Raw genomic sequence first — 19,033 nt, forward strand, 5'->3', positions numbered from 1 at the left:
TTTATACAGTTTTAATGTTTAAAAAAAGGACCCTTGATGGTACAATGGTTAAAGTGCTCAGCTGCTAACCAAAAGGGTCGGTGGTTCAACCCTCCAGCCACTCAGCAGGAGAAGGACGTGGCAGTGTACTTCAGTAAAGATTTACAGACTTGGAAACCCTAGGGGGAAATTCTATCTGTCCTATAAGGTCACTATGAGTCAGAATCGACTCGATGGCAGTGGGTTTTAATATATTAAAGACAATTTCCATACATTTATCATTCTTTATATTGATTCAAGTTTTTCCAAGACTTACCTCAGTACCGCCAAGGAACCTAATTTATATTTATATAGTTTGGATTATGTTTTAATTATTTATTTCCAGAAGTTGTATATGAGGAAAGCTGCCCTTTCTTGTCTCTGGGAGTGGATTGCAAATTGTTTTTCAAAACTAGTATATTAAATTTTACTTACGTTAGGAATAATTGTAAGTACTATTTTTATCACACTTGTGCCAACCTTGGTTTTAATAAATTCTTTATAATATAATGATTGTAGAGGTAAAAATGATGGCATCTTGCCATCATTTATATCTCTTTAAATAACTGTGGGTTTAGTATATATATATCCATATAATTTTTTTTCTTTTTTAAAAAAGGTAGACTGACTGAAAGTATTTAGATTAAATGAAATTGTTAGTCACATCTGATTGTACCAAACTCATATGTAAGTACCCTAAAGGTCAAAATATAATGACAAAAAATATCTATTTGAGAGTTCTTACAGTCAATCGTCAAAGGAGCCATGGTGTTGCAGTGGTGAAGTGTTCCTTACTAACCAAAAAGTTGGTGGTTCAAATCCACTAGCCCCTCCATAGAAGAAAGATGTGGCAGTCTACTTCCATAAAGATTATAAGCTTGGAAACCATATTGGACTGTTCTACATTGTCCAGTAGGGTCGCTATGAGTTGGAATCAACTATCCTGAAATACAATGCTGTCAGTGATACAGTGATAGGATAATATTCATATGCCTACAAGGAAACTGAGTTAATAAGACTATTCAAATTTATACACCAACCACAAATGAGAAAGATGAAGAAATTGAAAATTTTTACCAAGTTCTACAGTCAGAGATTGATCAAACATGCAATCAAGATTCAATGATATTGCAGCACTGTTTACAATAGCAAACAGATGGAGGCAACCAAGGTGCCCATCAACGGATGAATGGATAAATAAATTATGCTATAGTCACACGATGGAATACTATGCATCGATAAAGAACAGTGACGAATCTGTGAAACATTTCATAACATGGAGGAACCTGGAAGGCATTATGCTGAGTGAAATTAGTCGGTTGCAAAAGGACAAATATTGTATAAGACCACTATTATAAGAACTTGAGAAATAGTTCAAATGGAAAAGAAAACATTCTCTTTTGTAGTTACGAGAGAGGGGAGGGAGGTAGAGTGGGAGAGAGGTATTCACTATTAGATAGTAGATAAGAACTACTTTAGGTGAAGGGAAAGACAACATACAACATACAACACAGGGGAGGTCAGCACAACTGGACTAAACCAAAAGCAAAGAAGTTTCCTGAATAAACTGAATGCTTCGAAGGCTAGCATAGCAAGGGCAGGGGTTTGGGGCCATGGTTTCCGGGGACATCTAAGTCAATTGGCATAATAAAATCTATTTAAGACCCCAGACACCTTGAAGAGTGGTGTCTGGGGTCTTAAATGCTAGCAAACAGCCATCTAAGATGCATCAATGAGTCTCAACCCACCTGGATCAAAGGGGAATGAAGAACACCAAGGACACAAGGTAATTACAAGCCCAAGAGACAGAAAGGGCCACATGAACTAGAGACTACATTATCCTGAGACCAGAAGAACTAGATGGTGCCCAGCTACAACCAATGACTGCCCTGACAGGGAACACAACAGAGAACCCCTGAGGGAGCAGGAGACCAGTGGGATGCAGACCCCAAATTCTCATAAAAAGACCAGACTTAATGGTCTGACTGAGACTAGAAGGACCCCGGTGGTCATGGCACCCAGGCCTTCTGTTGGCCCAGGACAGGAACCATTCCTGGAGCCAACTCTTCAGACATGGATTGGACTAAACAATGGGTTGGAGAGGGATACTGGTGAGGAGTGAGCTACTTGCATCAGGTAGATAATTGAGACTATGTTGGTATCTCCTGCCTGTAGGGGAGATGAGAGGGTAGAGGGGGTTATAAGCTGGTGAAATGGATACAAAAAGAGAGAGTGGAGGCAGGGAGAGGGCTGTCTCATTAGGGGGAGAGTAATTGGGAGTATGTAGCAAGGTGTATATAAGTTTTTGTGTGAGAGTCTGACTTGTACACTTTCACTTAAAGCACAATAAAAATTATATATATATATATAAAAAGATTCAATGATAATTACTGGTGATTGGAATGTGAATGTTGGAAACCAAGAAGGATCAGTTGTTGGAAAATATGGCCTCAATGACAGAAACAACATGAGCGATCTCATGACAGAATTTTAAAAGATCAATGACTTATTCATCAAAGATACCTTTTTTCAGCAACATAAACGGGACTATACACATGGACTACACCAGGTGGAATACACAAAAATCAAACTGGCTTCATCTGTGGAAAGAGACAATGAAGGAGCTCAACATCATCAGTCACAAAAAGGCCAGGGTGTGACTGCAGAACAGACCATCAATTGCTCATATTATAGTTCAAGGTGAAGCTGAAGAAAACAAGAAAAAAATTCTATGAAAGCCAAAATACAACATTGACTTTAGAGACCATCCCAAGTATAGATTGATGCACTGAACATTAATGACCTAAGACCAGAACAGTTACGAGATGACATCAAGAACATAATATGTGAAGAAAGCAAAAAGGCATTAAAAAGACAAGAAAGAATGAGAAAACTAAAATGTATGTCAGAAGAGACTCTGAAACTTGCTCTTGAATGTAGAGTAGCTAAAGTGAATGGAAGAAGTGATAATGTAAAAGAGCTGAACAAAAGATTTCTAAGGATGGCTTGAGAAGACAAAGTAAAATATAATAACAAATATAATAAATATTTACATTTACGAAGACCCGGAGTTAGAAAACCAAAAGGGAAAAACACACACGGCATTTCTCAAGTTGAAAGAACTGAAGGAAAAATTCAAGACTTGAGTTGAAATACTGAAGAATTCTATGGGCAACTTGACCAATAAACAACATTATAATACCAAACTTGTCAAGGATCTCGTTTTACTTGGATCCACAATCAACACCCAAGGAAGCAGCAGTCGAGAAATCAAACGACTTATTGCACTGGGCAAATTTGCTGAAAAAAGACCTCTTCAAAGTGTTGAAAAGCAAAAATGTCACTTTGAAGACTAAGGTGCGCCTACCCCAAGCCATGGTATTTTCAATCACCTCATAGAAATGTGAAATCTGGACAATGAGTAAGGAAGACCAAAGAAGAATTGATTCCTTTGAATTACAGTGTTGGCAACGAATAATGAATATCCCTTGACTTCCAGAAGAATGAACAAGTCTGTGTTGGTAGAAGTACAGCCAGAATGCTCCATGGAAGGAAGGATGGTGAGACTTCATCTCACATACTTTGGACATATTATCAGGAAAGACCAGTCCTTGGAGACAGACATAACACTTGGTAAGTTAGAGGGTCAGGGAAAAAAAGAGGAGGACTCTTGATGAGATAGATTGAAGCAGTGGCTGCAACAATGGGCTCAAATAGCAAACATTGCGAGAATGGCGTAGGATCCGGTAGTGCTTAGTTCTGTTGTACATAGGTATACTATGAGTTGGAACCAAGTTGATGGCACCTAGCAATAACAACAACAACATGGGCAAAATATTGAACAATGCAGGAAGCATCAAAAGAAGATTGAGGAATACACAGAGTCACTGTACCAAAAAAGAACTGGTCGCCATTCAACCATTTCAGGAGGTAGCCTGTAATGAAGAACCGATGCTACTGAAGATAGAAGTCCAAGCTGTAATGATGGCATTGGTGAACAAAAAGGCTCCAGGAATTGATGGAATACCAACTGAGATGTTTCAATAAACAGATGCAGTGCTGGAGGTATTCACTAATCTATGCTAAGAAATTTGGAAGACAGCTACCTGGCCAACTGACTGGAAGAGATCCATATTTGTACCCATTCCAAATAAAGGTGATCCAACAGAATGTGGAAATTATCAAACAATATCATTAATATCACACACAAGTAAAAATTTGTTGGAGATCATTCAAAAGCAACTTCAGCAGTATATCAACAGGGAACTGACAGAAATCCAAGCCAGATTCAGAAGAGGTCATAGAACAATGCTGATGTCAGACGGACCTTGGCTGAAAGCAGAGAATACCAGAAAAAATGTTTACCTGTGTAAACAAAGGCATTCAACTGTGTGGAAAATAACAAAGTATAGATAACATCACAAAGAATGGGAATTCCAGAACACCTAATTGTGCTCATGTGGAACCCGTACATACACAAAGAGGCAGTCAGAGCAGAACAAGGGGATAATACATGGTTTAAAATCAGGAAAGGTGTGTGTCAGTGTTGTATCCTTTCACCAGACTTATTCAACCTGTATGTGGAGCAATTAGTTCGTGAAGCTGCACTATACGAAGAATAACACAGCATCAGAATTTGAGAAAGACTCATTAACAACCCATGATATTCAGATGACACAACCTTGCTTGTTGAAAGTCAAAAGGACTTGAAGCACTTAGTGATGAAGATCAAAGACTACAGCCTTCAGTAGCGATTACACATCAATATAAAATAAACAAAAATCCTCACAACTGGACCAATAAGCAACATCAGGATAAATGGAGAAAAATACTGAAGTTGTTAGGGATGGAAAATTATTCATTATTTTCTCAGATTACCGGTAAGTTTCCAAAATTGTAGCTTAGCAATGTGGAAATTTATGTATCAGAATTTTCTGCTATCTACAGAAGCAACATTTTGGCATAACTATGCACAATAAAACAAATGTTCCCCTTCTACCTGCTCCTACATTTCCCCCAGTGGAGAATATTTTAGCAAACTTCCTTCTATCCATTTATTTTCTTGTAAATATCTGCCTGGGATATGTACGATTCTTAAAAATCAAAACGCTATCAAAAGTGATAAAGATACTGAGTTATTTACTTTGTGGTAGCCTACCCTTTATCTTCATAAAACTGCATATTAATAGGGAATTACTTAAATGATGATAGTATATACATACAATCGTATAAAACCAAAACTAAACCCACTGCCATCGAGTGGATTCTGGCTCATAGTGACCCTAGAGGGCAGAGTAGAACTGCCCCACAGAGTTTCCAAGGAGCACCTGGTAGATTCAAACTGCCAGACTTTTGGTTAGCAGCCATAGCACTTAACCACTACGCCACCAGGGTTTCCATAGAATTATATATGATAATCAAAATGCTCAACAGTCAAAAGAGCAGGGATGACACCCACCAAGACAAAAATGAGAAAAGAGAGCTTTAAACCAATATATGCCCCCGCACGGTAATAAAGCTTAATATCAGGCCTGTGCATGATTACAAACCAAATTATTTTAAAAAGCTTTGAATTAGCTATTTACGCATTTGAAAGAAAATCCACACTATACTATCAGTTGCATATATCATCAAATTGTGTTTACTTTATATGTTTGTGTATGTACACATTATATAAATGTATGCATTTCTACCTATATACCTCCATATTTAACTTTAAAGCTATATTTACTTTTATAATATTGATATCCATAATGAATTAGTCTTAAAAAAATCAAAAGATATTCTAATAATAATGGTTACTACCCGAAAGTGAATTTCAAGGTAAATTCTTTGTTCTATATTTTTACGACAAATTAGAACTAGGAATGATATGGAGAAGGATGGAAATGAGACTAAAAAAATGAGATCTATGTATTATCTTATATCACACATTTCAAATTAAAGGTGTTCACTTTTGTTCATTTAAAAATATTATACTATCATTTCTTGTGGTTGACTTTTAACCATTTTAGAATAGCTGGAAGATTTAGTGTCTCAATCAGATCTCACCAAACCCCCAAACATATGTTGACGGTAATTAACATTAGTGTAATTTGTAATCCATTTGTAAACCTTGTATTATTTGGTTCTTACACTCCCTTTTAACTGAGGAAGAAAATAGAAAGCAAAAATTGTGAATAACATAAGTAATCTGTGGCAGGATCCATGTTCTACTACATCTTCAAATTGTTAAACTCAATCTTTTTTTTTCCCCCATTGTGCTACACATCACCATGAATTGAGAACCTTTCATTTCAAATCAAGATGTTTTCCTTTTACTCCTGGAGCAGTTGAACACTATGAATCAAGCATGTAGTATTACCAGAGAAAACACCCTTCTCACTTACCACCTTTCATATATACATACTCCAAAAAAAAATTGGTGAAAGCCACTGAAGGCAGAAAGAATCAGTACTTTTCATTTATTCATTTTTTGTATTAAAGGAAAAAACAAATAGACGTTAGTCAAATTTATCTTTAGCCTCAACATCTATATTGTCCTTTCCTCAGTATTTATTTCCTCTTATTTCCCAAAATGTCATATGATAATACAACCCTAGTCAAACATACCAACGACCATGAAAACAGCACAGGACCCAACAGCATTTCATTCTGTTATACACAAGGTTACCATGAATTGGAGCCAACTCAGTTGCAACTAACAACAACAAGTCTCTCAGTTAATCTAAATGTGGTATTCCTAAACTCTTCAATAATACTGTGTTAGGGACTTAATGAGACACCTGAAAGTTGAAAATCAGTAGCAAAGCAAGAGGAGTAGGGCCATTCCTAGGGGGAAAAAAAAGGTAAGGCAGCCTGAATTACACATGTGCAATTAGTTGCCAACTCAAACTAATTGACTACAAACTCAAACAGCGTGTGCATGACCCTGCTCTATGGTTTTGCCTAGAACAGTGGTTACCAATGGGAGAGGGTCGCAGTTTTGCCCTGGCCCCCCAGCCTCAGAGGACATTTAACAATTTTGGGAGACATTTTTGGTTCTATCAATTTGGGGGTGCTGCTATTGGCACCTAGTAGGTAGAGATCGGGGTGCTGTTAAACACCCTACAATGCACAAAACAGCCCACCATGACAAAGATTTATCCACCCCATAATATTAATAGCACCAAAATTAAAATGGTTACGACTAGATAAACCTGTCACTCACATTTTCCACCCCTGGTGGTGTATTTGAGCCACTTTAGTAAGTTCTGGGGTTGTGGGGAATACTGGGGAAAGTGCCTAAAAAACAAGAAAGTTGAGAGGTATTTTCGAGTGTTGAGCACCATTCATATGCGGGGACGTTTCCCAGAGTAGTGAGTGTGTGGAACTTTTGTGTCTTTTGGCTTCTGCACAGGAAGACAAGGCTTGCAAGTATGTTTACTATTTTCTTTGTGTTATTGAGAAGGTATGGTTAACAGCATTTGGAAATATTCAAGTAGATGAGTTATTTTTTTGGGTGGAAACAGCTTGCGACGTACTTCCTGGGTCACAGTTCCAATATGTATGGCGTGTGTGATATGTTTCATGGAACATGGTACCAATATGACCCACTCTAAATCAAACTGCTAACAATTATGTGCAGAAAGTACAATGTTTATTTGGTATTTTATGCGTATTCATGGAAAGCTGAGTAAGATTTTTTATGGATTGAGCGTAACTAGGAAGTGTGATATACATCCTGGGCTATAGTACCAACAGGTAATGCCTGTGTGATGTGCTTCATGGAACATGGCACTGATATGGGCCTGCTTGCAATTGGAACCCTATTTTTTCAAATCATAAAAAAATTACCAGCAACAATGATTCAGCATTCATGCCATTAATGAAAAAATATGGCATCACCAAAAAATTACAATCATAATAATTCATCCATGAATGGGTTAAGAAGCCATAATCTAGAGTGTAGTTCTACAGACATTTATAAGGCAACTGTAATGAGGGCATGTGATTAAGCAAATTGAAGAGTTAGAAGTGCACTATTTATTAGAAAAAAGCAAAAGAACACCTTACACACTCTTTGCCTTTACTCTCAATCTCTTTCTCTCTTCCTCTTCACTTTTGACCATACCGTATCAGATACATGGGTTCCAGATAAGTAACTTTTTCCTTAGGTCAGTAAGTTGAGTATGTTTTAACCTAGATCTGCTGAAGTCTACGTACATGTTTAGATTCCAAAGGAAAATGAAACCCAGCTGTAAATGCAAATATATAAGGTAAACCTAGGTCTCCTAACCAACAAGCCAGTTCAGGACAGGTGAGTCACACAAAGCTGTAAACATGGTGTTTAGATTCATCAGACCACAAAAATCAATACAAAGCACAATGTGATATTCATATCAGCCATGGGGGGGGAAGTACTTTATATTTACTATATATAATACCCTACATCTAAAAAATTCATAAAGTTGGACTAAGTGACTCATTTATTCTCATGGCTCCACTATATCCATTTGAAATAGGTCATTAGCAGGTACAAACCCATTGCCGTTGAGTTGATTCCAACTCATAGCGACCCTATAGGCCAGAGTAGAACTGCCCCATAGAGTTTCCAAGGAACACCTGGTGGATTCGAACTGCTGACCTTTTGGTTAGTAGCTGTAGCACTTAAGCACTATGCCACCAAGGTTTAATGATTTTCAATTTGCACGGAAAATGGAATTTATTCAAGCACAGTTTGCTATTGCCCATGTTTGCAACTGCTATAGCCAATCGTATTGAACATTCACAGGCTACAGTTACAACTAGAGTTACCATTTAGTTATATTCCTTCACTATTAGATTCCCCTTTGCTATTGGGCCATATTCATTTGGACATGTATGTTGCATTTAAAATAGCAAAATCCTCATTTTCTTTTACTGTTTTCAGAATAGCAAAGGAACGAAATCAAATTTGAACACTGAGATTATTTTATGTTTTTTGTTTGTTTTCCCCCTTAAGTTAGCTACCTCTTCAAAAAGCATCAGAACTATAGTTTATAAAATGCTTATCCATCAAGGCCCATGCCTAATTATGTGAATAAATGGCTGGACCTACACTAGTTGAATTTATTAGCAGGATACCTGGAATTAAACACATAACAGGAGGCTTGAAGGAAACTGAAATGATGATTGGTCCTTGGATCACAGTGTTGGGCTACAGAACTAATTCTCTACCAAACCCACACAGTCCTCCCTGCCTCCTCCCACAGCTGCCAAGCTACATATGAAATCTATTCTGGAGCTCAAACTCTTGCTTTAGATTTAAATATTTTCTCTGGTAAGACAAGTACACTAAAACAGAGGAGAACAATTACTGCCGAAGAAAAGTCCCCTGCTTTGAAAAATCTGTGGGTGATCCCAGAGTAGCAAATAAAGGTTTGGAAACACAGTCAGAGCCTGTAGTTTTTTTTTTTTTTTTTTTTTTGGCTGCATAACAAAATCTTCCTCTGATCTGTCTCTCGGCTAAAAGCAATGATGCCATCACCTGAGCAAACAGAAGACCATCATAATTTTAGCTCAGGTTGTTTTATTTTTTCGTGTTTTCCATCAGGGGTAAAGCATGGAGTTTTAACTCTTTAATAAACTAAAATCTCATTAAATACTGCAAACATTGGAAGAAAAGATTTTTATAACCCTAGCTAATAAATTTTTTCACCTGTTACTTTTGAAAGGTTCCCCTAGTTCCACATCTATACACACAATACACACATATAAACACACACACATACAAACATGCATAAGGCATAATTTTCCCTTGTTCGTAAGACATGATGATTAAGACAGAAAAATAGTTATTTCCTCACTGAAATCAGTTCAGGAAGTTAACAAGGGGAAATGAAGCAGAGTTAACAAACATCAGGGCATATACTAAATAAAGGGTATCTCCAGTCACAGGAGGCTAGCCAATTTCTTTTCATGCATCATTTATGATGCCCTTTAAAATAAATAAAAGTTTCATCTTAAGGCTTAATAAGCGTTCATAGAAGAGATCCGTGGGGGGGGGGAAGGTAAGAAAGGAGAAGAGAAAGGAGCCTTGTTCTGCTGCAGTTTCAGGGCTCAGATAACACGTAATCTTAGAGGATACTGGAAAGGCAATAATTAAAAAGCACTATCGAGATTTCAATTCAACGTCCCTGTTTTTATTCTGACGCTGCTTCCCCTCACTTCTACAGATAGGCATACATGACAGTTTATTTTGATGCCATCACGATTCAAACATGCCTCGCAGAGTATCCTTCCAACTTCTTCAGGGGCCGGGCAGGTAAGAGCACATTCAGAGATAAACATCAACTGAGATCTGCAGGGTTCGGAGACGCACATTCCAGAGGCTCTACTGCAACATTCCTCGGTAAGACAATACAAATGTATACTAGCAACCAAGCTCCCGGCATTAGCTACAACTTTCCTATTGTAAAATCAATCCGAGAGAACGATTTCACCAAATAACTGTTTTGACTCAGAACTGGGTAAGCAGCCCCATTGCACAACACATCTTAATGTTACTACAGAGTAAAGTGTCATTGATTGAAGCCTTACCTTGGCTGACTTGCCCTAACTGGTGGAAAAAGGAACTTAATTTATGAGAAGCAAAGAGGGGACTTTGCCAGTGCTCAGGGCAGAGGTGCTCCAGGTCCTCAGAGAGCCCCAGACTCCAGCTCCGCGCACCTCCAGCCCCGGGCTCCGAGGCTCCGGCTTCTGCAGCTCCCGAGCCCGCCTCTCATTGGCTGGCTCAGCCTGTCTGCCTGATCCTCGCCTCTCCCTGTCTCTCCTCCTTCCTCTCCTCCCTGGCTCTTCTGTCCGCGGTCCGCTCCCTTTCCCTTCTGCCTCTCCCCCCCGCCCCCCATCTTACAGACTTTGGGAGCTGCACACAACCTATAGCACAGAAACGGACACCCTGTAGCCCTCTTAGCAAGGTCATGGGAAAAGCAATCTTACTAATAAGGAGAAAGAAAAAAAAAGAAAAACACCCTGGTCCAAGGCATCGTCTTTAGTGCTCTTGAAAAATGAGGGCCAGGACTCCGTGACAGTTTAGCCCATCAATTCTCTGCAGGGGAGGGGAAGCCGGGGAAAGAGAAGGGGTTTGACTGTCAGATGGGATGGGAGGACACATCCGGAGGGCTCAAGAAGCAGCAGGCAGGGCAAGCACTGATGTGGCAAGCTGGTAATCAATTTTCTTCTTTCCGTGCAAAGTCGTCACAGCCTGCTAAACATTCAACTGCTGGCTCATTCATCAGTGATCCATGGGCCGGTGGTAGCCCTGAGATGTAGCTTGAGGAATGCCCTTTAAGGTCTTATCCCAAAGTACTCAAGCCGTGGAGGGTTTATAGTAGGTAGATCTTCCCCTTGGAGGTCAGCATCATATTTGTAAAGATGAATAGGAGCTGCAATGCCTTTCCAACTCCCTTTGCTCGTGCCAGTGAAAACTCTAACAACACACACACACACACAGACACACACACGAGCCTCTCATCTCCATATTGCTCCTGAATAAATGAAAACAATTTGTAATGCACACAACATTTGATAACAGAGATTGGGGGCCTGATGGGCTGTAGGCAGAATTGATGGGAGCAGCAGAAATAACTTCAGCACTTTCTCTCAACACGAAGTTATCCACACTGGCTGATTGAGAACATCAAGCATTCCCATTTAAAGTAGTGCCGTAAACAAGTGTAGGAGTTTATCTAAATTGAATGACTGTTCCAAGGGTCCCTTGGCAGATATATTCAGAATTATGCAAGAACCACTGTCATTGCAACCACTGAAGGGAGTAGCATTGCTCACTCTGGTTAGTGGATAAAACTATAACTGTCCAGGTTAAGAGGTTCAAAGGAAGCAAAACGACTTCTGATTAAGTGAAGCAATGTGATAGAGGGGCCAAGCCCTGTAACAGGCCAGAAGACATAGGTTCAAATCCTGATCTGACTTTCCTTGCATGCCTGAATCTGTGTAAGCTATTTCAAGTCTTTGAGCCTCAGGAAGCTTCTCTATAAAATCTAGATGGTAATCCACACTTCTGAGGGACTCTGTGAGGATTAAATGTCCATCTATATAATTGTGCCTATTCCATGGTAAGCTTTAGTTAATAAAGGTTGGTTAACTTGTAATCATTCCCCTCTTTTCTTCTATCATGAGAAAGATCAAAAGAGGCTAAAAAGGTAAGCTAAGCAATATTTCAAGGAAATGTAAAGTGTCCAAAAGGGAGTGTTTTGAATCACTTGAAGTTACCTTTGACGACTCTTGCACATGTGACAATGTGGAAAGATTTAATTTAGTTCCAAGTCTTGGTATGATTAAACAAACCGACAGAAACAATAAAGGAAGCACTTCAATTGGATTATGTCTAATTGTGAAGGAATTGCACAGGTAAGTGCTTAGTTGCTATTAAGGAAGTTGTTAGGAGTCAATTAGAATTTGGAAACCTCCAAAATCTAGGCTTCCAGAGAAAAGTGCAGCAGAAACTGTAGCACTTTTTTTTGGGAATAAAGCGTCAATATTTTATCTTGCTCTCGGTATCCTCACGTGTGCAGCTTCTAATATTAATGAGGGATCTTCCCTACTTAGGGTCCAGACTCAAATGAGTATTCATTTTTAGTTATTGAAAGAGATGGTAAAAAGGATCCATTTCAAATCTGTCTGTGTTGATGAAGCACTGAGAGTACAAAGAGGAGGCATAGTCATGTCACACAAAGGGGACGTAGAGAGGGATTTTGTTCTGCAAGAGGCCATGTAGTTCAATTTTTGTACTTCAGATTATGACATTCTCCAGAGAAGCCCGACTGTTTATATTGTTGCCTCTACTTTAATGAAATAAAGTGTTTGTTTGCCAGCTTGCCACTGAAGCATTTGCTGAGACACCAGCAATGAGCATCCTAGGGACACACTTGAAAACAAAATGTGTGTTTGCAACCTGTGCTCGGTGGTTTTTCCTGGATAAGACTGTAATAACCACAACCAGTGGACAGTCATAATGGAAGTCAACAGGCACTTATTCCTAAGTGGCATGGCACGAAGCGGGTATTGTCAGCATCACCAAACCATGCAATCCATTTCTAGATAAAGAATACATTCACCAAGGGAGGATTTATATCCATGAGACTGCACGCAGAACTAAGGGCTCTAGATTCTCCACAGACCCAATGATACAACATACACTGGATTTAAATGGTTTCCGAAGGTTGATATTCTGAAACTGAGCCCACTTTTTCTAGCCATAGAAAAGCGAACCAGTCAGCCACTTAGTGCCACTCTTGTATTTTCCGGTTAAAAAGAAGCAAGCAAGTGAACCAAAGCAGAATGTGCTGCTTGGGGAAAGCTAGGTGGTAGGCAGGTGCTTGTTTTCTCCTTATGTCAAAGATTACTTCAAAAAAAGTGGACAAGGTATCAGTCAGCAGAATTTATTTACAGAGCTGATCTCTGATACTGAAAGCGCAGACGTTTCTGATACTGAGTGCCCACTTATGTTACCTTGGGAGAGTTATAAGAATCATTTTAGCTAGTGACAGAGAAGCATCCACCAGACGATTGATGCTGTCAGGCTATAGAAACTAGAAAGATAAAATTGTAATGTTAAACTGTGATCATTTACTGAGAGACAGGCTCAGGAAATTGTCTCTCTAGATGTCATCTCATGCTCAATTTTGCTCTGGAAATGCGTGAGGCTATGCAAAGTTTTCAAACAAAATGAAGAGTGTGAAGGAAATTCAGAGATACTCCTATTATAATTCCACAGTTAGAAGAGTCAGCTGCACAGAGGGGTGTCTTGGTCAATTTTTTAACTGGGATGATTATTATAAATACAATAACAACATTAAAATAAGTGATTATTACATAAAGAAAAGCAGCTGGTAATAATATGAAGCAGTACACTATTTTGCAGCTCTTAATGTTATGTGCTCAGGCAACAAGTACAAAAGTCTATATACTTTTGTTAAAGAACAAAAAGAAAACATATATTGATAAAAATAATGTCTAGAATAGCATTAATTTTTGATGACTCGATAAAGTTAAACTTTAATCACTGTTATCACACTTCAGATTAAGAATTGCAGGGCACTAGAAAAATATTGATGCAGAAAAATGAAGAAGAGAGATTCATAAAAAAATATTTCAAAGGTAGCTAAATGTGCAATTAATTTTAAAAATCAGTGTTTTTCTTACTCAATAATTAAATCAAAGAAAGTATTTTTTTTAGTTTTGTTCAGTGCATATAAAACATCAAAGATACAATAAGCATGTTTGAATCTAATGGGATCAAATTGATAATTGATAAAGAAGAGAGTAAAATCTCTTAACTTCTATTTTTTATACACTTCATTTATAATAAATAGATAATTGTTGCACTATAAGTTAATAGAAAGAGGGTGCTGAGTTCCATGAGAAGTGAAAACATACTAAAAGATGGACCCAAATTTTAAGTAATTTAATGCTTTTGGACATAAATCACATAAAATATATGCCAGAATTATAAAACAAAACAAAACTGAAATACTGTCAATAACCTTTGAGGATTTGGTGAGAATGAAGTGGTTCAGTAAGAATAGAGGCAAGCAGATATTTTCCTATCTTGCAAAACTTGAGTGTGGACTCTATAAATGAGAGATTTCTGAACCAAATGTGAGATCTAGCAAAGTTAAAAGGTAATTTATAAAGAGATGAGCCAGACCTCTAAGAGGAAAAAATGGTGGGATCACTCATCTTTTCACATTAGCGAACAAGTCATTTCAGAATAATCCCATTCCTTTTTGGGACACACGTGCTAGACTGGGAATTGGGAAAATGTATTTGACATGTGCTTTCTGTATGTCTTTTTCTGTATTTTTCTGTATGTTATTGGTATGGATTAAATTGTGCCCCCCCCCCCAAAAAAATTGTTGAAGCCCAAATCCCTGTGAATGTGACTCTGTCTGGAATTGGGGTTTTCTTTCTTACGTTAATGGAGTCGTACCAGAGTAGGTTAGGCTCAGACCTAATCCCTCAGGATTCATACCTTATAAAAAGGGAAAGCTGACAAAGACTCACACATGCAGAGGAAGGCTCCGTGTGAGAATCCACCTACAAGGCAAGAAATGCCAAGAAAGGCCCCAGGCTACAGAAGTGGAAAAAGACTAGAATCTTCCTCTAGAGCTAGCAGAGAAAGAGAGCCTCACCCTGCAGACACCCTGAATTCTGACTTCTAGCCACAAAGACTGTGGGGAAACAAATTCCTGTTCTTTAAAACAACCCACCTCGGGTATTTTCTGTTATGGCAGCACTACAAAGGCGGAAAAGGTACCTAGTGGTAAGCAGCAGAGTTTTGTCTTTGAACTTCCCCAATCATAGGTTTTTTCAGAGCACTAAATAACCAAAGTGATGTGTAGCAATACATTTGGATGAAGAACTGGAAATTAATTTAAACGGTCTTGAAAAATTTAAGTGATAACGCACATCTAGCAAAAAAAAGAAAAAGAAGCTGTGAGTGTATTAAATAATTGGTAGGAGAGAGGTCTTAGAGCCAAAACTTGTGAATAAGACTTGAGATTTTTACTGACAATAACTTCAGTATAAATCGATTCTCTGCTATGATTTTCAAAAATGTAAATACATGTTTCAGCCCCCTAAATAAAAGCAAAGTATCACAATAAGGATGGTGACTGTTATGGATTCAATTGTGTCTCCTAAAAATGTGTATCAGTTTGGCTAGGCCATGATTCCCAGTATCGTGTGATTGTCCACCATTTTGTCATCTGACCTTCCTATGTGTTATAAATCCTACTTCTGTGATGTTAATGACATAGTGGTTAAGTGCTACTGGTGCTAATCAAAATGTTGATGTTGGCAGTTCGAATCCACTAGGTAATCCTTGGAAACTATGGGGCAGTTCCTCTCTATCCTACAGGGTCCCTATGAGTTAGAATCAACTCACAGCAGTGGGAATTTTTTTTTATGATGTTAATGAGGCATGAGTAGAGGCAGTTACGTTAATGAGCCAGGACTCCATCTACAAGAAAATGTTGTGTCGTGAGTCTTATACCTCTTTTGAGATATAAGAGAGAGAAGGCATCAGAGAGATGGGGGGAGCAGAGACCTCCTACCATCGAGAAAGCAGAGCCAGAAGCAGACAGTGTCCTTTGGACCCAGGGTTCCTGTGCTGAGAAGCTTCCAAGACTAGGGTAAGATTGATAAAAAGGACCTTCTCCCAGAACCTACAGAAAAAGACTTCCCCTGGAGCTGGCACCCTGAATTAGGACTTCTAGCCTATTAGACTGTGAGAGAATAAACTTTTGTTTGTTAAAGCCATCCACTTGTGGTATTTCTGTTATAGCAACACTGGATAACTAAGACAGTGATGATCTTATCTCTAAAATATTGAGACTTCACCTGGAATATTGCATTTTAAGAAAACTATAGGTAATTCTGGTCCTTTATTATTTAATATTTTTTGTTAATAACATTGTATTACATTCATTCAGTTGTCAAAACTAAGATTATCCCTAAATTCTCTTTTCCTTAGTCATGGAATGATCCTTGCTCCCTTCTCTCCATGTTAGCCTCCATGCCTTTATCTGTCCTTCATGGAGCAGAACAAAGGTCACATCTTCTGGGAAAGTATCTTGCTCCAACAGGTATGAATAATATCTCTATTTTTTGATGTGAAAAAATTACTTTCTAAATTCTTCCAATATAGTATGTGACTTTAACAAAGTGTGTTATATTAGAAGCAACATTACGTAGTGGTTAAGAGCAAAGAACCCAGAGCCAAAAAAACCTGGAAAAGTTAAGCAAATAATATGATTAGTTTTCTCTTCAGTAAAATGACCATAACAATATTTCCTAGTGGTTAAGAGTTTGGTGGATGACCAAAAGGTCAGCAGTTGAATTCACCAGCCACTCCTTGGAAACCCAATGGGGTAGTTCTACTCCGTCCTGTAGGGTTGTTATGAGTCGGATTCGACTAGACAGCAACGAGTTTGGTGTTTTGCTTATGGTTCCCAGGAAGATTAAATATATTAAAATATATAAAATACTTAGAACAGTACTAGGCATTTAGTTGGTTTTATATAAACTCGCTCCTTTGATCATTGTACTTTGAAATATTTGTCTCTTAATTGAACCCAGGTTATTAGATATACGCCTAGTGAGCCTGGCTGTTAACCAAAAGGTTGGCAGTTGAAATCCACCAGCGACTCATTGGAATCCCTATGAGGCATTTCTATTGTGTCCTATTGGGTTGAAATCAAATCGAAGGCAACTTTTTTATTGTTGTTGGACAGGCTCTATCTAAACTCAGCTTGGCATAACGTACGAAACTCTACATTGCGGTTGGGAGACCAAGGATCAAGCTATATATTTGCCGCTCATATGAAAAACACAGAGGTAGTTCCCTGCTTACAATGGGGCTCTGAGATACGTGAAATACCTCATCTTTTTTTTTTAGTTTTCATTATTATTATCTTTATAAATCTGATCCTTATTTGTCTTTGAGGGTTGAGATGACAATGATAACATCAGCAAATTACACACTACAACATTGTATGCAGTATATATTAATAATGATTAAAAAAAAAAAAAAAGGTCATGATAAGTCAGCCAGGACTACCTGTAGTTGTTTAATCAGGTTGTTTTACTCTCCGGCCATGCTACCTGAGTTGTAAACTGTGAAGCCACCCTCACTTGAGAGAGCTGTTGCAAACCTTAAAGGATTTACACTCACACAAGGGCCCAGCACAGCCCTTACCATAGAGATGGCTCTGTGTTTATTAAATAAATCATATTTGCTTCCTGTGTTCCATTTGTAGCAGAAAGAGGCAAATCACAAATAAACTCTTACCTGGGAGCCTTTTATTAAAAAAAGAAAATATAGCTTCCATGAATCTCCTGGGGACAGCACTCACTCAGCTCAACCTCCCTCTGATTTACCTTTTAGGTGCTATATAATGAAAATTGACATGTAGATGACCCTGAGGCATCGTTAGATTCTTAACCATCAAAGAAATATTATATTGCATTCAGGATACAATATTTGCAATACCAAAAAAGAGGCAACTGCTTAAAACCATGTTTGCGGCCCTGACTTTATAAAAATAAAAATCATTTTATTAATTTTCAACTAATTAGAACTTCTGGTTTAAAATCACCAATCTTTCAAAACTATGTTCACTTTTCTAACGTGCATTTGTGGTCATTCCAGAAAAGTCAGTAGTATATACCAGAAATCAAAACTAAACCTGTTGAGGTCCAGTGAATTCTGACTCATAATGACTCTATAGGACAGGGTAGACCTGCCCCATATAGTTTCCCAGAAGTGGATGGTGGATTGGAACTGCCGACCTTTTAGTTAGCAGCTGAGCTCTTTACACTACACGTATTGTTTTCCCTAAGAACATCTTATGTGATTCTTTAAGAAATGAGGCATATATCCGCCGAGGCATATATATTGCTTTTTAATTTTTAATATATCCAATTTTCCTGTGTCATTAAAAATTCTATTCCTCTTTAAATAAATTATCAGCATTGTATTTTATAGTATAAGTGTAGTATACTTTATTTCATCACTCAGGGCAGCGGTTAAGAGTTTGGCTGCTAACCAAAAGGTCGGCTGCTGGAATCCACTAGCCACTCCTTGGAAACCCTATGGGGGCAGTTTTACTCCGTCTTATAGGGTCGCTATGAGTCGGAATTGACTCCAAGGCAACAGGCTTGGTTTGTTTGGTTGGTTGGTTTTCGTATTCATATGAGTGATGAAATAAGGTATACCACTCATTCTCAAAGAGACCCTGTAGGACAGAGTAGAATTGTCCCTTAGGGTTTTCCTGGCTGTAAATCTTTATGGAAATGGACTGCCACATCCTTCTCCCGAGGAGCTGCTGATGGGTTTGAACCACCTACCTTTTGGTTAGCAGGTGAGTTCTTAACCATTGTGCCACCAGTTCTCCCTTAAAGGGTCACTGTGAGTTGGAATCAACTCAATAGCACTGGGTTAGAATGCATTTAACCTTTTCCCTATCTCTGA

The 19,033-nt window shown here is 38.3% G+C and overlaps 1 protein-coding gene across 2 annotated transcripts in view; it reads right to left on the minus strand.

Annotated features, from left to right (window-relative positions):
* LOC126063261 (cadherin-18) overlaps positions 1 to 19,033 on the minus strand; it is a 1,172,813-nt gene that overhangs the window by 547,535 nt on the left and 606,245 nt on the right. Inside the window, exon 1 of one of the 2 annotated variants that reach the window (XM_049861523.1) lies at positions 10,579 to 10,712. The exons of the other annotated variant lie outside the window; for it this stretch is intronic. The gene's annotated coding sequence lies outside the window, so the exon portion shown is untranslated. Of the gene's footprint in view, positions 1 to 10,578; positions 10,713 to 19,033 lie in introns of those variants that run through there. 2 annotated transcript variants of the gene reach the window in all.

Source organism: Elephas maximus, chromosome 2, assembly GCF_024166365.1.
Source record: "Elephas maximus indicus isolate mEleMax1 chromosome 2, mEleMax1 primary haplotype, whole genome shotgun sequence".
Lineage (NCBI taxonomy): Eukaryota > Metazoa > Chordata > Mammalia > Proboscidea > Elephantidae > Elephas > Elephas maximus.